Source organism: Alexandromys fortis, unplaced genomic scaffold, assembly GCF_014885135.2.
Source record: "Alexandromys fortis isolate MF-2015 unplaced genomic scaffold, M_Fortis_MF-2015_v1.1 scaffold_39, whole genome shotgun sequence".
NCBI lineage: Eukaryota > Metazoa > Chordata > Mammalia > Rodentia > Cricetidae > Alexandromys > Alexandromys fortis.
The window spans coordinates 13,155,727-13,171,808 of NW_026067918.1; the positions used below are offsets into that span (position 1 = coordinate 13,155,727).

At 46.3% G+C, this 16,082-nt stretch overlaps 1 long non-coding RNA gene across 8 annotated transcripts in view; it reads right to left on the minus strand.

Annotated features, from left to right (window-relative positions):
- Positions 1-2,008: 2,008 nt before the first annotated feature.
- The window catches only part of LOC126500421 (uncharacterized), a 24,081-nt gene continuing 10,007 nt past the window's right edge, over positions 2,009-16,082 (minus strand). For 2 of the 8 annotated variants that reach the window (XR_007591339.1, XR_007591337.1), the window contains exons 2-5: positions 15,436-15,578; positions 14,949-15,153; positions 11,031-12,270; positions 4,785-9,574 (exon numbers count right to left, since the gene is read on the minus strand). This is a non-coding gene — a long non-coding RNA (uncharacterized lncRNA). Of the gene's footprint in view, positions 3,543-4,784; positions 9,575-11,030; positions 12,271-14,948; positions 15,154-15,404; positions 15,579-16,082 lie in introns of those variants that run through there. The other 6 variants (XR_007591344.1, XR_007591343.1, XR_007591340.1 and 3 more) reach the window with 6 other exon arrangements.

A 16,082-nucleotide genomic window follows, 5' to 3' on the forward strand; every position in this document is an offset into this window, starting at 1 on the left:
TCCCTAGTGCTGGGATTAAAGCCATGCACCACTACTGCCCGGATTGCCTTGTTCTTTCTTGGTAAGTTGTGTTAGGAAAAGCCTGGTGTTTTCTCCTGGAAGCCTGTGGCCCTGGAGCCTGACTGGGCCAGCCCTGGTCCAGTGTCCCCCTCCCTTGAGGAGTGGGAGAAGACTGTGCACAAGCTGAAGAATTCTATTCTCTCGAACCTGTTGCTTTGGCTTAACCAGGATCTTTTCAGTCCTGGGGTTTGTAGTTCTTTTCAAGGACAAGGTTTTCCAAGAGAACCTGTCTAACAACAAGGCAAAAAGAGTTTATCTTTTTTTTTTTTTAACTCCTTGATCGCTCCAGGGTAGGGTTGGGATGTTAGAATACCGCTAGAGGCATCTGGGAAGGTAGTAGACGCAAGACGGAAGTCAGAGGGTTTGGGCAAAGGAGACCAAGAGAGAGGGGGCCAAGACAGCATCCAGCCCAAGTACCAGGGTTATATAGGAATGAGAAGCAAGGGGAGAGAGGTTCATGACCTGGAGAAGCTTAGAGTAGGGGGCAGGGTGGGGAGAGTGAGCATGGCCAGGCTGCCAGCATGGCTTCTGTGTCAGCATGTGCTTTAGGGATAGCCTTTACCACAGGGAGCTGTCTTGGTTGGCTTTTGGGGCCTCTCCTGGGTATTCCTGGCTGTCCAGGAACTCACCACGGAGACCAGACTGACCTTGAATTTACAGCGATCCCCCTGCCTCTGCCTCCCAAGTACTGGAATTAAAGGCTTGTGCTACTATGCCCAGCTTCTCTCTCTTTTTTTTCTCTCTTGTTTTTTCCTTGTTGCCTGCATGTCTGTCTGTCCGTGTGTCATGGCATGCCTGGTGCCTGTGTAGGCCAGAAAAGGGGTTGAATCCTCTGGGATTGGAATTACAGACAGTGTGAGCCAGGAACTGAACCCAGGTCCTCTGGAAGAGCAGCAAGTGCCCCCAGGTTTCCCTTTTGATCTGTGAGGCAGTCTCTGTTTTGTCCTTAGATGTCTGGGGTTGCGTTTCCTGCCTCCGGTGAAGAATCTCCCTGGCAGAAAGCCCTTTTTGGGGGTCTTTGATCTTCACTGAGGGTCTTTGCTCCCTGACTGGTCCTATCTTGGTCTGTTTCCTCAGCGGTCTCTGTGAGCCCCTTCACTTCTCCCGCTCTCGAGTTGGTTCCGTCCTCAGCGGTCCTCCGCGTACCTTCCAGCGGCTGTCGATTCAGACGCGCACGCCCCCTTCTGGTCCTTTTCCCTTTTCACCCCGACCAGCTTTGTCCCTCCCAGGTGACAGGAGGTGGAGGGAAGCAGCTCAGTCTGCCCTTTGCCCCTCGCTTGCTGCTGTCAAAGGTCAAACCTGGACAACCCGCAGCCCTTCATTTGTTCCATTTAGACCCTAGCTGCAGGCAAGGTTTTGCCAAACGAAACACCAAGCTCTGTTGGTGGAAAAAGAACAAGGAAAGCAGGGAAAGTGGCAGTGGTTTCAGTTCTGCCCACGTTGGGAAGCCAGGGAGGCAAAGCACGGGAAAACAATCACTCCCTGGAGGTCTCAGCAAGAGGATTAGGGCAGAGGGGACGCCCTCCTCCCCCTGCAGTGGCCCACAGCTAGGTGTGGTGCTAGCCTGTAATCCCTAAATTGGAGGATTAGGAATCTAATACTCAGCTGTGAATTGGAAGCCAGCCTCGGCTATAACGGCCTAAGGCCCTGTGTACCAGGGGCTACTCGGAGATCTGGCAGATCTGGCGGTCACTCCTCTGGTCCCGTTCATGGTTAGTCTCAGCCTGGTGACAGCTTGTGCTGTGAGCACACTGACTCAGCACCTGTCTTCCTTAAGGTGTCTACCGCCTTCCTAGACACTAGGAGCAAAAGCGACTTGGGGAGGAAAGAGCTAATTTCAGATGACAACTCCCAGGTCCCATTTCATCCCTAAGAAAAGTCAGGAGAGAAACTCAAGGGAGGAACATGGAGGCGGGACTGAGGCAGAGGCCGTGGAGCAATGCGTTGCTACAATTTATTCAACCTGTTCTCTTACACACCCCAGTTACTCAGGGGCGGCACCCCCCACCCCCCACAGTGGGCTGTGCCCTCCCACATCCATCACTAAATTAAAAAATTCCCCACAAGCTTACCCACAGCTGATATTATGGTGAACAGGGTTTCCAAAGCACACAGAGAGTTTGTTCCCCAGGCTCAGGCGGCTGATGTCTTAATTGCCGCCTATGGTACTGGCATCTGAGAAATGCTGGGGTCTCCCTGTAACTGAGGCTATGCCTTCACCAATGCCTTCTCCTGACCTCTTGGGGTGTGAAGTTTCAGCTGCTCCCTGTTATGCCCAAATCCACAAAGTCCCCCAAAAGCTGACAAGGACACTGAGTCCCGTATGTAAAAGCAATGAGCCTTTATTTTATGCAAGTTTGCAAACTTGGTCTCTCTGCATGTCCAAAGTATTGGAATAAAAGGAGAGCCCCGAGCTCAGTTAGATTAGAGTTGGGTTTTATAGTAGTAAAGGTGGGGGTGAGGGGTTTCTGAGGTTCAGGACCCCTGATTGGCTGACATTTGTCCAGGCATGTCCTGGTGAGTGTGCACTGACAGGTGATCCTATCTACAGCTGCTGGAACGAGGCATTTCCTTTGGATGGTCTGTTCTTGGGTGGTGCTCGGGTAATCTCAGTTTATGGTCCTTTCTGCAACCAGGTATTGCTTCAGGTTAAACTACTGAGACTCAGGCCTCCATTAAACTGGCTGAGTCCTACTCTGGCAGGTGATAATGGTTGGAATTAAAGAGCTTCCTTGGGGTGATCTGCCCATACTTACTTTATCATGGCTGCCCCCCACAGTTCCCCTTTCACAAGCACCGATGACAGGACCCAGTCTTGGATCCTGCTTGCCCCTGCTTTTAAGGAGGCATGGAACTACTTAAATTAATAAATCTATTAATTGACAACTCTGGACCTAGTATATTAACAGGCGCTGTAGTTAGTTATCTTGTCCCCCATGCCAGGGAGTTCCCCCTTGTCTCAGCCTTTCAACCTATTTTGGGCAGGGGCATGGGGCCTGGGACGACATGTTCCTTTCCACAACTTCAAGCTGACATTGGGGCGTTGTTATCCGGGCCCAAGTAGGTTGAAAGTCTAGCCAAAGGTAGGGAGGAAATTCAGGCAATGGGGCACTCAGCAGACTCCAGTGAAGGACCAGGGAGTGTTCCTATCAGCTGGACTGGTCCACATCAGCTTTCAGGAAGTCCAGGGCTCGCCACCATTCAGAGCAGGTTGTAGTCAGCAACAGATGCTTAGATGTGTCTGCCAGCCAAGTGGAAGCCTACTGAGATAAGTTTAAACTTATTTTGTCTAGGCAAAAGTGGTAAACCAATTCTCCAAGGTCCGGCTGTTTGTCCACAGTCTGGACCAGGTCCTGGCAGCTGGTGTTGCATGGGGCATCTTGTCCAGTGGTCAGCGTCGTCGCAATCCAGGTGAAGACCTCATGGTGTCTCATAATCTTTTTGGAGACCTTGGGTTACTGCTAGGATCTCGGAGTCTCTGTCTAATATAATAAGCTTTTTAATCATTATCTCAAATGCCATATTCTGCAGATCTCTGCAGTATGAGGGCTGCCTAGGTATGTCTGATTAGAGAAACTTTCTCATTATTTGTTTTAAATTTAACTTCAAAAACATATACAGGGAACTAAATAAGGCTTATTCCTGTAACTAATTATATCAGTACTTTTTAAATATTTATTTATTATGTATACAATGTTCTGTCTGTGTGTATGCCTGCAGGCCAGAAGAGGGCACCAGACCCCATTACAGATGTTCGTGAGCCACCATGTGGTTGCTGGGAATTGAACTCAGGACCTTTGGAAGAGCAGACAATGCTCTTAACCTCTGAGCCATCTCTCCAGCCCCTTATATCAGTACTTTAAAGATGACTAACTTGTATTTCCTAACGGTCTATAATAAGTTAGCAGCTTTCCCAAGACTAGAACTCCACACTCTGCAATGATTTTGAACTAAAGCTAATAAAGAAACAGAATTAGTCATTCCGAGGGTAAACACAGAACAAGTTTATACCTAGCTGTTAATGCTGTCCCCTGGGCCGGGCGGTGGTGGCTCACACCTTTAATCTCAGCACTCGGGAGGCAGAGGCAGGTGGATCTCTGTGAGTTCAAGACCAGCCTGGTCTACAAGAGCTAGTGCCAGGACAGGCTCCAAAGCTACAGAGAAACCCTGCCTCAAAAAAACAAAACAAACAAACAAACAAAAAATACTGTCCCCTGGAAGGCAAGGAACAGGTTCCCAGGGTGAAATGGAAACAGGAGGGAGTCTAGGAGCCAGCATTGCCCCAGGGCAAACTGAGACTCAGGTCTACCTTCCTGCTGATCTATAAAACCCATCTTGGCAGGTGTGTACCAAGTTGCCCTGGGAAAGCTGCCCTGGACCCTACATTTTCCCCCCTTTACAAATACTGATGACCGGACTCAATCCTGGGTCCTGTCTGTCCAGGAGCTCAAGGGGGTGATACTGGAACCTCAATACTATCAGTTGAGCAGTATTGACCCATTCTCAAACAAAAGCCGTCAGTCTGTTGATAAGAAGCAAGATCATTAGGGGCTGTTAGAGCTGGAAGTAAGGTTGTTAACAAGGAGACCAGCTGAGCAAGTTTTCACCCACTTTCCTGTGAGTGTTCTGTTCTCTATCATTAACAAGGCCACTGAATCTCTACCCCGGAGTGATTGACATAGAAACAACATTCTTCCCCAGAAGAGGAGGTCCAAACCTCTCAGTATCAATACAAAAATTTATGACTCAGTTTATCCAAATAGCTTAAACCCAACAGAGTTAGCAAAGACAAGGAGGCTAAACATGCATTTTTAAGCCTGAATAGACCTTAAACAAGGAAATACATTTTTAAACCATTAGTTAATTAATATTTTTAATGCTTTGACCTTTTATAGCTGTTTTAGACAACATAAAAACTCTTACCGAAGTCTTTCTTGTGGTTTCCCTCAAGATGTATGATATATTGTATGGCTACACTATTTTAAACAAGAACAGAAACATGCAAATACTATAACAAAAAGACCTTTAAATTTATATCACATAAAATCCTGTACCAGAGTCTTACCATGCAGCTCTGGCTGGCCTGAAACTCGATGTTAGACCAGGTGGCCTTGAACTCACAGAGATCCACTGTCTCCCGAGGGCCCACAGTATTGGTTCTGAATACAATGGGGGAGGGGTCATAGGGAAAATACACAGAGAGTCTGGATTATGTATATTATTGTGTTTTCTTTGAACTTCTTGACTGTAGAGAGATATTGGATTCTGGGGGCTGCTAAGTTAAACCAACATAAATGTATCTTGACATCAAAATTTAGGTTTTGCCAAGCAGTTGGGGCGCACACCTTTTTGGCAGGCGGATCTCTCTGAATTTGAGACCAGCCTGGTCTATAGAATGAGTTCCAGGACAGGCTCCAAAGCTACAGAGAAACCCTGTCTTGAAAAAGAAAAGAACGGTGTAAGGATAAGATACTTTGGAAAAGAGGCTCTGCTTTTGTTTCCACAGAGGATGAGAACCTGTGGATTCCTTCCAGGCTAATGTGGTTTTGATAGAACAAGATCCCCTGAAAGGTCTCTGTGAACCCGAAAAATACTTTACCCAACAAACAGTAGGAAGCAGTTTGGAGAAAACAAAGCTCAAATTCTCAAAGTATTGTTTATAAATGTTTGTTTTCATTTAAAAGGGGATATAATATAGAAATGAATACATTGGTATGGACTTTGCTATATTGATACAAATTTAAGGACAATTTTATATGTATATTTTTACTCTTGTTTAAGGTATTGTGTTTATACAGCTCATTTAAAAACATAATGTAGGGGCTGGAGAGATGGCTCAGTGGTTAAGAGCACTGGCTGCTCTTCCAGAGGTCCTGAGTTCAATTCCCAGCAACCACATGGTGGCTCACAACCATCTGTAATGAGATCTGGCGCCCTCTTCTGGTGTGTGGACATACATGGAGGTAGAATGTTATATACATAAGAAATAAATAAATCTTAAAAAAAACATAATGTATAATTAAAATTACAGATTAATTTATAATAGTCAAACTTGTAGTCATGTTAGTTAGGTCTTCTAGATATATAGAGGTATATTTCAGTTAGATAGCTAATCTTCAACACTTCAAAGACCTATAGAATATGGCATTAAAAATGTTTTGTTAACTTAGCACTTTTCATGACAAAGAGACACATCTGCTCCTGGCAGCACAAATCTACTTCAAGAAGAAGATGGGCATTGAAGAGGCTCCTCATGGAGTTTGTTAGCCATTTGGGGAAAAAAAAAAAAACTGCTCTTGCCTGGACTGTTTGATTACTGTCCTATATGAACTGGACATGCAGGACCTGCAGAAAAATGACTGCTGGACTTGTCTAAAGAAGGTGAGACAGTCCTTCATGGTTTCTGCTTCCATGAAAAAGTCTGCCAGAAGAAAGTGACTGACAAATTGCCAGTAAAGGCAGGACAGCTTTTCAAATTTCCTTCTTCATGGAAAAGTCTGCCAGATGCTATGGGCCTGTGGGCTGAAGATGGGTGCCCCGACAGTACAGAAGAACTTTGGGTGACTGTCCAGGCAGTGAGAAGTCTCTGTCAATTCTAGAGTTTTGGAAGTTGCTTATAATGCACTTCCTATTTACTTAGGTAATATTATATCTTTCTGGAGTCTTTGATGGAGTTGAAGAAAGATAGTTATAATTATAAATTATAATAAATTATAAATTAATGGGCTGGAGAGATGGCTCAGTGGTTAAGAGCATTGCCTGCTCTTCCAAAGGTCATGAGTTCAATTCCCGGCAACCACATAGTGGCTCACAACCATCTGTAATGAGGTCTGCTGCCCTCTTCTGGCCTGCAGACATACACACAGACAGAATATTGTATACTGTATACATAATAAATAAATATTTTTAAAAAATTATAAATTAATTATTTTACTTAATATGTATGAGTGTTTTGCTACATGTGCGTCTGTGTACCATGCGTGTGCCTAGACTCCGAGGAAGTTGGAAGAGGACACCGTATGCCTTGACACTGACGTCATAGGTTACTGTGAGCCACCAAATGGTTGCTGAGAACTGAACCTGGGTCCCCTGCAAGAGCGAGCGCTCTTAACTGCCGAGCCATCTCTGCAGACCCACTTACAATCTTTTTTAGGTGATGCTTTGCCGTATTTGACACGTGGGTGGAGAAGACAGTACATTTCTTTCACACTCCCCGCAGCTGGTTGGCGGCCCCCTCCCATCTTCTTTCTCTTTGTTTCGGCTCCTGTGTTGGTAGCCACACCCCATTCCTCTCCTGCCAAGACACTCCAACATCCGAAGCCTGGAAAAGTAGGACTGACCAGAGTACCTCTGCAAATCTATCCACAAATCGAGCTTTTGCCAGAGCCTGTTTCTGGCAATTGATCAAAACGTCTTCCAAATACCAAGTGTTCACCCTGGGAGACTCTGGGCCAATCTCTAGTCCTAATTCATTTAATAGGGGTCGTTCTGAAAAAGAGCGAATATCCTGGGGCACATGGCCTGGGGCTGAGACGCAGGTATAAGGACAGCCTGTAATTCCCGGAGTGGCCTCTGGGTGGCAGTCACGTAGCGTGGATTGGCCAGTAGGCGGCGGATAGAACCGGGCTGCCCAGGCAGGGGAGATGAAGAAGCAGACCCAGAAAGGGTGTGGCTCAGGCCGATGGAGGTGCGGCCAAGACTCAGAGGTGCCATGCTAGCAAGGCTCGGGAGTGGACGTGGCAGTCCAGGGTCCAGACTGGAAACAGGAGACCAAACCCAGCACTGGACTTCAGAGCAGGGCCTGGGCTGGAAGAGCACAGACGGTTACGGGTGTTGGAGGATCCCGCTGGAGTTGGAGAACCGGCCAGGCGTCTCTGGGTTTGGTTGGGAGCGTCAACAGGGTGAAAATACAAAGTACAAAACTCTGGGGGCAATTGGGGATGTGGGCAGAGTAAGTTCTAGCAGCCAGGGCTATAGAATAAAACAGTCTTCAAATGAAAACAAAAAAAGCAAAAAACAAAAAAAACAAAACAAAAAAATCCTGTCCCGGGCCTACAGATCCAGTGGAGAGATCAACAGACTAGGATGGGCCAGGCCGAATCCGGGGTCTAGAACTCAGGCTATGGGGTGGGTGACCAGAAGCAGCGTTACCTGCACCCTGGGTCTGATGTGAGTACCAGGGTGTCGCTGGGCTGGTGGGAGACAGAAGCAGAAGCCAGATGAGACGGCCATTGTACTGGTTAGTTTTTGTAAACTTGGCACAAACTAGTATCACCTGAGAAAGAAAACCCTAGCTGAGGGATTGCCTCCATCCAATCAGCCATGATGGTGGGTCCTTCCAGGTCACTCAGAGGGACATCTTGGGCTGAGTGCTGGGCTGGCTTTAGGGCATCTTGTACCTCCTTAAAAAACAGGCTTAGCAGGGTGGTGGTGCAAGCCTTTAATCCCCGCACTCGGGAGGCAGAGGCAGGTGCGAGACCAGCCTGGTCTACAAGAGCTAGTTGCAGGACAGGCTCTAAAGGTACAGAGAAACCCTGTCTCGAAAAACAAAACAAAACAAAACAAAACAGGCTTATGAGCCTCCACCCAAAGGATCAGTTCAAACCCCTCGCCAGGCTTACCTGGATGGATGACGGGCCCAATCTCTCCCGTTAAAGCATGAACACGGTGCCCTCCCGGACCTATTGCATGTTTCCAGAGGGCTCCTGCAGCCCCTTTTCTTCCTCAGCATGAAGGCGTCCTGGGAACAGCACCCAGAAGGACCCTGTATTCACTGAGTCACCTCCTCCTGCCGGCAGCCCGGGCTCTTCTCCACAGTTCCTCCAGTAAGTGGCAGAGAACCTCCTGGGACGAGTCCCCTGGATCCACCCCTGTCCCTGGCAGGACACCCTGGACAGCTGTGTTTGCGCATGTGGCCCCACAGCTGGGCTTCCTCGAATCACCCACTTCGCCTTCCTCCTGCCTGACAGTCCCTGGGATTTCCCAGCAGAAGAGCCGTGGCCTCAGCTGGTCTAATCTTGGCAACTTGGGGGAGGGAGCTCTTCCTCCTGAGGTGTGGAAGCCGGCAGAGCCAGACAACGTGACACCCAGAGGAGAGGGAGCCAGGTCCTGAGCAAACCTTCCTGAAGCCCCTCATCGCCTCTAGCGCTGGTGAACGATTTCTCCTTCCAGACAGCTTGAGCTGTGTAGCTAGAGACTTGTGGCCACTGTCACAGTTCCTGTGACTTGTGCTCACACGTGCTCCAGTGATTGGTGGCTGCAGGAGCTTTAAGTCCCTCCTGGGTCGAGGCCAGTGACAGAAATGGCTTCTCTTCTAGTGAAAACTAAAGACACAGGTGAAGCTGCACGTTGCAGGCCAGGCTGTCCGTGTTGCTTGGTTCCAGGCTCAGCCTCTGTAGCTAACCTTTACCTGTTAAGGAATAGTCTCTTCGTATCCTGTGAAGATGTGTCTTTGCCAAGGTGCCTTCCCATTGGGTGAATAAAGAGCTGCCGGCCAATGGGCAGGGGTGTGGATCTGGGAGGAGATAGAGGAAGGAGTGGGAGGTTGATACAAACAAAACACATTATATGAAATTCTCAAAGAATTAACACAAATATTATATTTTAAATATCTTTAAAAAAAAAAAAGACTAGCCAGGGTAGTGGCAAACACCTTTAATCACAGCATTTTGGAGATAGAGGCAGGCAGATCTCTATGAGTTCAAGGCCAGTCTGGTCTACTGCTTGAACTCCAGGACAGCCTAGATCAAAGGCGTGCACCACCATGGCCCAGTGATGGCTCCGTTCTTAAAGAACTACTCTTCCAGTGAGCCCCATAGGGATGTCCAGCACCCACAGGGCAGCTCATAACAACCATTGCATGTAAAAAGAGGCGGAGCTTTTCTTTGGTCCCGACCGCCTAGTCCCAAATAAACACACAGAAGCTTATATTGATTACAAAATGCCCAATCCATAGCTCAGGCTTATTATTAACTATCTCTTACAACTTAAATTAATTCATTTCATTTCTTTTCTTTTTTCCCAGACAGGGTTTTGCTGTAGTTTTTGGAGCCTGTCCTGGAACTCACTCTGTAGACCAGGCTGGCCTCGAACTTACAAAGATCTGTCTGCCTCTGCCTCCTGAGTGCTGGGATTAAGGGTGTGTGCTACCATCGCCCGGCCCCATCCTGTTTTTTTTTTTAATTTATTTATTTATTATGTATACAATATTCTTTCTGCATGTATGCCTGCAGGCCAGAAGAGGGCACCAGACTTCATTACAGATGTTGTGAGCTATCATGTGGTTTGCTGGGAATTGAACTCAGGATCTTTGGAAGAGCAGGCAATGCACTTAACCTCTGAGCCATCTCTCCAGCCCCCCATCCTGGTTTTAGAGGCAGGAGTCAGTTATTGGGTCTCTCTTGGTACCCATTTGCCTCTCCCGTCACCGCCCTGCTTTCCAGGGTTAGGAGTATGGTAGTCACTCAGTTCTGGCTCCAGAGGGGATGAGATTGTTGGACTGTCTTCTGGAACCTCTCAGGCTGGTTAGACCTTAGGAGGTGGGAGAGTCTTGGATAGTCTAGGAACCCCAGATGGTGCCTGTAGGGGGAGGGGAGATTCTAGCCAGCCGCCACAGGGCTTGGTTTCTCTCTCCTGGGTTTTTAAGGCCTTTAGGCTGGGTTCTGGCATGGGCTGAACATGAGGTAGGTACCAGGCCTCCATCCAGCTTCTGTATATGATGGATTAAACAGCTTTTCTGCCTTTCGCAGGCGGGTTACCTGAACGGCACTCAGCCCCTTGTCTCACCCAGGCCTCTGGATAACAGCGGCTCCTCCTGTTAAGGGGCTCATAGGTCACCCCACTACACTCTATCATGCAGCAGCTCCAAGGCCCAAACACCAAACACCCAAACACACACACACACACACACACACACACACACACAAATACCACAAATAGAGACAGACATAGGCATACACACACAGATATACCGGAATAATCTGCAGGCGCCTGGTGCCAGGGAGCTCCGAGCCTTCCGTGACAGGAAGAGCAGGCAGGCCTGGAAGGCATCCATAGTACTGGGTCTCCTCTTCAGCTGAGGTCTAGGTGCCAGTTGGCCAGCAGGGCCTGGGTTCCTGCCCAGCTGAAGGGCCATCTGGGAAGACACTTTCCCTGAGGAGCTTCTAAATCTGTCTCCGACTAACAGGGCTGGCTGTGGCCTGAAAGAGGCTGACCAGAGAAGGGCCCTGAACTTGTCAAAGGCTGAGATTCAACCTGCTTGGGACGAGACTCCTCCCAGGCCCCCACCTCCCTGCAGTGTGTTCGTAAAGATGAGTTTTGACATAACCTTGTTGCTCTTGTAGAAGACCCAGGTTCAGTTCTGCTGGATCTCTCAGTTCAAGGCCAGCCTGGTCTACAGAGTGAGTTCCAGTACAGCCAAGGCTGTTACACAAAGAAACCCTGTCTCAAAACAATCAATAAGCCAGGTGGTGGTGGCATGTGCCTTTAGTCCCAGCACTCAGGAGACAGAGGCAGGAGGATCTCTGTGAGTCCAAGGCCAGCCTGGTCTACAGAGCAAGTTCCAAGACAGCCAAGGCTACACAGAGAAACCGTGTCTCAAAAAAACTAAAAAAAAAAAATCAATAAAATAAAATTAAAATTAAAAACCCTCAGAAAACTAGTAATGACGGGAAACATTCTCAGAAGGTGGGAGAGAGGACTCAGAGACTGAAAGCACCTGTCGCTAAGTGGGACTGAGGCTCATATAAAGATGGAAGGAGAGCCCCATGCATGCCATGGCATTGTGCCACACATTCATAATAATAATATTTATTATTAATAATAATATTTAATAATAACATTTATTATTAAATATTAGCCATGTGGTGGCGTCATATGCCCTTAAGGCCAGCCTGGTCTGTATAGTGAGTTCCAGGACTGCCAGAGTTACATAGTGAGACCTTGCATTTTAGTATTAAAATAATAACACTAAAGCCCAGAAAGTGTTTCTGAGAACTCTGACCTTCAGCTGACCTCATGGGGAAAACTGGACACCTCTCCTCCGTGGAGAAGAATAAAGCGGTGAATTTCTGCTCTCGCCACATCTGAACATTGTACTGCAGGTCACAGTTCCAACAATGAGTTACCAAAAAGTCAATAAAATCTTGCAGATTGTGAGGAGAGAAAATGTATTTTTTTGTACACGGCGGATAGTTGTCTTCACAGAGAAACCTGAGGAATCCACAAATATTAGATAAGAGATTTAGCAAACCCAGACACCAAAAACGTATTGCACGTCTATAGATTAGTGGTGAGTAACTGGAAATAAAAGATTTTAAATATCACCATGAACATCTACGGTAAGGAAACAATGCTATTTTTGCCCAGTGCTCTGACTGCCAAAGTGGGAAAATCCAATAAAATGCCAGTAAATATTGAGCAACTATGACTCCAAATGTCTCATCCGCTATCTAGATACCTGACTCAATAAAATAGCTAAAGGGGCCTGACAGGGCCAGAGGGGTGTCTGGGTTTGCAAGCGGGAATACTTGTCAGGGGTAAAGCATTTGCCTAGCATTCATGAGTCTCTGGGATTGGAAAAAAATCATTTGCAATAGGATAAAAATGATGAAATAGGAAAAAAAAACAAAAAATTATGATTCATATGCTGCCAACTACAAAACAATACTGAGGGAAATTAAGAAAATTCTAATAAATGTGCAGTTGCAGAGGTGTTCTATGTTTGTGGATGGAATGTTCCATATTGCTAAGATATGAGTCTCAAATCCACCTATAGAGTCTCCCGAGGATTTTTTTTCCCTTAGTGATGAGGATTGACTCAGGGCCTTACATACACTAGGCAAGCATTCTACCACTGGGAAAAAAAAAAAAAAACCAGCTCTTCTACCAAATCTTGCTTTTGTAAATTTTTTCCCATGCTGTTTTGCCTGCGTGTATGTCTGTGTGAGGGTGCCAGATCCCCTGGAGCTGGAGTTACACAGTTGTGAGCTGCCATGTAGGTACTGGGAAGACCAGCCACTGTTCTCCATCACTGAGCCATCCCTCCAGCCACCACTGAATCCTAGTGTAAGGATGGTTGTACCAACTGACCAGCTGATTCAGATTTTAAATAAGTAGGATGTAATTTCACTCACCTGAAGTCCCAGAGCTCTGGAGACTGAGAAAAGAAGGTTGCGGATTGAGGACAGCTGAGCTGCATGGGAAGATGCTAACACACGTATAAAACTGTGGCTAGGTGTGGTGACACACTTCTGTAATCCCAGAACTTGGAAAGTAAGGGCAAGAGAATCAGGGGTTCAAGGACACCCTCAGCTACACAGAGAGCTGGAAGTCAGTCATGAGATCTTGTCCCCCCCCAAAAAAACAAAAGAACAACACACAGATCATTCCAGAGATGGAACCCATCCCTAACTAACACAGCTAACATAGCCAAGAACCCGAGACTGCATAGGTCCTGGGTCTGGGGACAAACTATTATTCTGCTAAAGGAACACAGCAGTAAAATACTCTAATGACACACACTGTTCTCCTAGATCAGTGCCTCAGCCCTCGCAGGGAAAGATTCTTATAGTGGATGAAATATCACAGAGCCCACAGCTGGGTCTTTTTTTTCTAAATGGGATTTTATTTATTTATTTATTTATTTATTTATTTATTTATTTATTTATTTATTGAGACATTTATTGAGACAGGGTTTCTCTGTGTAGCTTTTGGAGCCTGTCCTGGCACTAGCTCTTGTAGACCAGGCTGGCCTCAAACTCACAGAGATCCGCCTGCCTCTGCCTCCCGAGTGCTGGGATTAAAGGTGTGCGGCACCACCGCTCAGCTTCTAACTAGCTCTTATAACTTGAATTAATCCATCTCTATTCATCTATTTTCTGACTTGTGGCTCTATTACCTCATCTCCATATGGCCTATCCTGCTTGCTGTGTCTCCTGGCACCTTCACCCTTCTTACCAGTGTTCTCTCTACCCTGATAATCCTGCCTAGCCATTAACCACTCCGTTTTTTATTAAACCTATCCGAGTGACACGTCTTCACAGTGTACAAAAAGATAATTCTACATTTCCCCTTTTTCGTCTAAATAAATAGGAAATGTTTTAGCTCTAATACAGTAAAACTATATTCAATAAGGACAATTATCAGGTAAGAATTACATTCGCAGCGTCCAGTTCATTTGCATTTGGCAAATTTGGCAAAAGTACTGTATTATATCTATCCTGTCTTGGTGAGTCCAAAGTTTTTCATCTTATTTACTTTCTGTCATGACTAAGGAAAACTGTAACTATGACAACCTAGTCTTCAACCCCATCAAAGACCTGAGAAGGTTATAATATCACCTGAGTAAACAGGAAGTGCAGAACAAGCTATTTCAAATCTAAAACAACCGTCACCCCAGGGTTCCTCGGTAATGTTGGGGCATCCATCTTCCTCCTACAGGCCTAGACTATCTGACAGACTTTTTTGTAAAGCAGGAATTTTTTTTTTTTTGAATTTTCGAGACAGGGTTTCTCCGTAGCTTTTTGGTTCCTGTCCCGGAACTAGCTCTTGTAGACCAGGCTGGCCTCGAACTCACAGAGATCCACCTGCCTCTGCCTCCCGAGTGCTGGGATTAAAGGCATGTGCCACCACCGCCTGGCTAAAGCAGGAATTTATTTATTTATTTATTTATTTATTTATTTATTTATTTATTTATTATGTATACAATATTCTGTCTGTGTGTATGCCTGAAGGCCAGAAGAGGGCGCCGGACCTCTTTACAGATGGGTGTGAGCCACCATGTGGTTGCTGGGAATTGAACTCAGGACCTTTGGAAGAGCAGGCAGTGCTCTTAACCACTGAGCCATCTCTCCAGCCCCTAAAGCAGGAATTTTGAAAGACTGTCCTACCTGGTCTTGGCAAATTCTGCAGTCTCTTCTTTTTGTCCTGTTTGCTCAGGTTGGACAGCATACTGCCAGCAGTTGAGGCAAGAGCAGTTCCTTGCCCAAGTGCCTACTGTTTATCACAAAGAAAGCAAACTCCATATGGAGGTTCTTCCATGTTCATCATCCTTTTTTGAAGTAAACTGATGCTGCCAGGACCAGACGTGTCTTGCTGTCATGAAAAGCCTTATGTTATTAAAACATTTTAAATGCTATATTATGTAGACTTTGAAGTCTATCTAAAGTCTATATATATATATATATCTAAAATATATCTCTGTATGACCTTGAAAACATACCTAACCTGACTATATGTTTGATTGTTATAGATGACTATTAACCTGTATTTCTTTATTATCCTAAACAGCTTTCAAGAACTAAAACTTTACCATGCATTTTGAATGAGCTGCGTAGGTACAATACCTTAAACAAGAGTAGAAACATATATACCGACCGGCAGACGAGGGAAGCAGACGCCCGCAGACAAGTGACGCAGGCAGCGACGCAAGCGGCAACCGGAACCTGCAGGGACTGGCTAGGCAGCAGAGGACGCAGGCGGCAGGGACCAGCGCGAAACACCAAGAGCAGATCGCCCCACTACAATTAAATCAAAGAGAGCTACAGTATTGAAAACAGCTTGGTATTGGCATAAAAACAGAGAAGTCGACCAATGGAATCGAATAGAAGACCCAGACTTTAACCCACAAACCTATGAGCACCTGATTTTCGATAAAGGAGCTAAAAGTATACAATGGAAAAAAGAGAGCATCTTCAACAAATTGTGCTGGCAAAACTGGATGTCAATCTGTAGAATAATGAAAATAGATCCATATCTATCACCATGCACAAAACTCAAGTCCAAGTGGATTAAAGACCTCAATATCAGTCCGAACACACTGAACCTGATAGAAGAGAAAGTGGGAAGTACTCTACAACACGTGGGCACAGGAGACCACTTCCTACGTATAACCCCAGCAGCACAGACAGTAAGGGCCTCATTGAATAAATGGGACCTCCTGAGACTGAGAAGCTTCTGTAAAGCAAAGGACACTGTTGCTAAGACAGAAAGGCAACCCACTGACTGGGAGAAGATCTTCACCA